This window comes from Echinops telfairi, unplaced genomic scaffold (genome assembly GCF_000313985.2).
Source record: "Echinops telfairi isolate 266 unplaced genomic scaffold, ASM31398v2 ScPeMD7_2291;HRSCAF=2852, whole genome shotgun sequence".
Taxonomy (NCBI): Eukaryota; Metazoa; Chordata; class Mammalia; order Afrosoricida; family Tenrecidae; genus Echinops; species Echinops telfairi.
This window is the reverse complement of record NW_022106189.1, coordinates 45,947,562-45,951,327: the sequence shown is the minus strand read 5'-3', so window position 1 is coordinate 45,951,327 and position 3,766 is coordinate 45,947,562. Positions and strand designations below refer to the sequence as shown.

At 59.2% G+C, this 3,766-nt stretch overlaps 1 protein-coding gene across 1 annotated transcript in view; it reads right to left on the bottom strand.

The window, feature by feature from the left end:
* The window catches only part of GSE1 (Gse1 coiled-coil protein), an 85,516-nt gene extending 83,797 nt beyond the window's left edge, over positions 1 to 1,719 (bottom strand). Inside the window, exon 1 of the mRNA XM_045293789.1 lies at positions 1,687 to 1,719. The gene's annotated coding sequence lies outside the window, so the exon portion shown is untranslated. The remainder of the gene's footprint in view (positions 1 to 1,686) is intronic.
* Positions 1,720 to 3,766: the final 2,047 nt, after the last annotated feature.

Genomic DNA, 3,766 nt, shown 5'->3' with positions numbered 1-3,766 from the left:
CGGCCGCCCCCAGCGCCTCCTCCTGCGCCCGCTGCTGGTCTAGCAAGCTGCCCCCGTGGCCTGGGCCCCCAGAGCCCTGCGCCCATCCATCACCCAGCTATCGCCCTCAGGCTTGATAAACTGCGCCTTTCTGAGAGTGTCCCCACCCCTCCCCAGGCTTCTGAACACCGACTGTCCCATGTCAGCTGTCACCCACCCATGACCCCTCACCAGCTTGGAAAATTCTCAGTGCCTGGGGGGTGGGGGTGGGAGTGGAAACAAACTATTTTTTAAAAGACCCTAAAACTATCGGTTTCTGCTGTCATTCTTTTATTGGTTTTTAATTCTCCGGGATTAGAGGAACAACAGTAGTAATTAATACTAAACCTTCCTCTACTGTATATGCTAATGGCAGGAGCCATAAAAATTAATTTGCAAACATGTCATTACACAATAGCTGTACAGGCAATAAACCTGTAATTATGGGCCCATCACAGACAGGGTATAAGAGGGATGCAGGCCCCCCAATCTTCCATGCACCCTCCTTCCCCTGCTAAGGCCCCACACCAGCTCTCCTGAGTGCCATCTGTGGTAAAAGAGCCATGGCCCTGTGACATGAGGCTCAGGGGGTCCCTTTCTGAGCTCCAAAGGCCCTGTTGTGTGGACACGTCTCCATTGCCGGTCCTGGGCAGTGACAGGCTCAGAGAGGCAGGTGCGGCAGTTGAGCTGGGCAGAGAAGGCCAAGCACTGGCTTATCTCTGCTTCCTGGTGGAAAGCAAACAGCTCCCCTAATAAGTATGTGTGTGGCTGCATCCATTTATCTGAAAAGGCCCTGCCCAGCCCCAGCCCTCATTGCTTTCCAACTCGCCCTGGGAGGGAGGGGCTTGGAAGACTAGTGGCAGCTCAGCTCCCCGGGTCTAGGGCTCTGAAAGTAGGTTAGTGACATTTCCTGGGGGCAGGGACATGTGTACGAGAGGGAGAGGGAAAGATAAGCCCAGCATAGCATGTGGGGCTTACCTGAGCCAGGGCCATCTGGTTCGAAGGTCTGGGGAGGAACAGCCAGCAGGCAATGCCCCCCCCCCCATCTCCACCCCAGGGTAGCGGCTTCCGTTGAATAGCTGGGTTGTTCGCCATAATTCAGCCCAAAGCCCTGGGTGGGCCCTCCTTCTCCTGCTGGCCCTCGTGGCTTGGCTGGGGTGTTTGAACCCCATCACTGGAGCCATTCATTCCCAGGAGAGACCCCCCCCTTTCTGGGGGACTTGGAGGACCATGCGGGCATGGTGGGGCAGAGGTCCAGGCCACATCTGCTCCTGAGGACCCGTCCAGGGAAGGGGCGGCATTTTCTGGGACTTCTCAGCAGTGGGATTCTGTGCAGGGCTGCAGGGAAGGGGTTATCCATGCCCTCCATGCAGAGCCCAAGGGCCACTTCCTGTCCATTCACCTCTAAGGAGGGGTGAACATCCTGATAGCTGGTAGGTCCACCTGAATGGAGCCTCTACGTTGCCCTCAGGAGAGCAGGTCTGTGAGAAGACCCTCGCTCAAGCTGCACCCTGGCCAGTGGGGGGGGGGGGAAGCCTGGGGGAGCGGGGAGGCAGAGGTAAGAGGTGGCAGTCTCTCCTTTGGAGGGCCAACTGGTGGTGTTGGGGGCAGGGGCGGTTTCGAGGACTGGGCTGCCCCAGGAAGAGTGCAAGCCCTCCAGAGCCTCACCTTGAAGACGCAGGGCCGCTCCCTGCCACCCCGCCAGCTGCGCCTTCAAAATGGAGGCGGCCCAGACTCCCCCTAGCATCACCACCCAGAGCGGGCCAAGAGAGTCAGCTGCAGGAGACAAAAATAGCTCCGCACGTGCAGCTAGGCTCGGGGGCTGCAGGCGCAGCCTGGCAAGCAAGGGTCCGAGCCTCCTGGGGGCTGTCCCACAAGGCCCCAGCCTTTCTGTAGCCGTTCCCACAGAGGGGGTGGTGGGAGGCTACAAGGCCCACCCAAATGCCCCGTCAGGCCTCGGCTGACAGCCTCACTGCCCCCTCCAGGAAGGCAGGACTGTCTTGTGGTTGTAGGCACATTTCAGACAACCCTGAGACAGCACTGGGTAAGGTTTCCACCAGAAACGCCAGCACCCAGAGCCGGCAGGGAGCTGAGCTGGACTTTCAACTCAGGCTGGCTCCAGAGGCCACTACCAGAGTCACCAGGTTGCAGACTGCAAGGGACGGGGCAGCCCCGACCTTAAGTTCCAGCTGGACCCTCACCAGAGCCTCTGTTCCCTCATCTGGAAAATGGGGTGAGCAGCTCCTGCTGTCCAGGAGGGCACCCAAGGCCTCTCTGGACCTCAGATTCTCACTGTCACTGAGTTGATTTCGACTCCTAGCTATGGTGGCTTCCTGGTTTCTCGTTGGGCTGCTCACCGCAAGGTCAGCAGTTCAAAACCATCAGCCGCTCCTGGGGAGAAAGGTGAAGCTTTCTGCTTCTGTAGAGTGACAGTCTCAGAAACCCACAGGGGCTGTTCTTCCCTGTCCTATAGGGTTGCTCTGAGACTACGGGCCGGGCACAGAGTAAAAGCCCAGGAACAGAACTGTAATTATCCCTGTGTGGCGGGTAATAGCCATCATCTCAGTAATAGCAGCTCCCTCGGCCAGAGCCTCAGTCTAGGTTGGGACCCCGCCGCTGCAGCCCTCTGAGTATTATCTTACCTGGCACTTGTGTGCACCCCCTCACCCAGCGCCCCCGCCTCTAGGCAGGCTGCCCCCACCACACCCAGAGACCATGGCCCAGGGCACACAGGAGGACAGAGGGACGCCTGGCTTCGCCCTCTGTCAGCAGGGTGGGGGGAGTCCTACAGGTGTCCTGCCTGTCTGTGAGTGTCCCAGTGGCGAGGTCGGCTGAAGAAGGGGGAGCTCTACCTGGTACCTCTCCCATGGCACTGTGTTCCCAGGGGTGTTGTTTTTGCTTTCTGCTCATCCTGGAGGCCTAGGGGGCCCCGACCCAGGGCACCTGCACTCTGCCTATCTGCCCGGAATGAGGGAAGACCCAGGGACAGAACTCCACTGTCACTGAGTCCATCCCTGCTCACAGTGGCCCAAGAGGACAGCACAGGACAGGACAGCCCACTGGGTCCCCAAGACTGCCATCCATCCCGAAGCTGAGAGCCACATCTTTCTCCCTCGGAGCTGCTGGGCCAGTGGGTTCGAATCACCCCTGTTACTGCGAGCAGTGAGCACCCGAACCCCTGGGCCACCAGAGCTCCTTCTGGCTTGGATCTCGCCTACCGCCATCGAGTCCTTTCCACACACCTAGGCCCAGCAGACTGGAGGACATCTGCAGGCAGCCTCATCCTGCTCCTCCAGAGCGGCTGGTGGGATTGAACCACCAGCCTTGCAGTGAGCAGCCCAACCTACTGGGCACTGGGAGCTCCTTTCAAATGACTAATGAACTTGTAAAGGACAAGAGAGATACAGACTCGGGGGTCGGGGGGAGGCCCTGGGAGAGCCTGGAGTGACATGGCCTGAGCCAAGGTGTGCCTGTGGCCACCAGGAAGGAAAGGAGGAGACTGCCCGGGCAGAGTCCTCCTGCCTGTAGTCACAGTAGCCCCCAGGCTCCTCACGCCCTGTCCCTTCTGTAGAGGTGGAGTGTTCCTCATCTCCACCACCACCCCCTTTCCCAGCATCGTTCAAGCTTCTGATGACCAATGACGGTGTGGATGAAATAAAGTAGCTCGAGTCCCACCCACAGGGACCAGGGGCTCTCTGCGGCACACCCTCTGTTGTTATTTTTCAGCCAGGTCAGTCGGTCAGTTCTG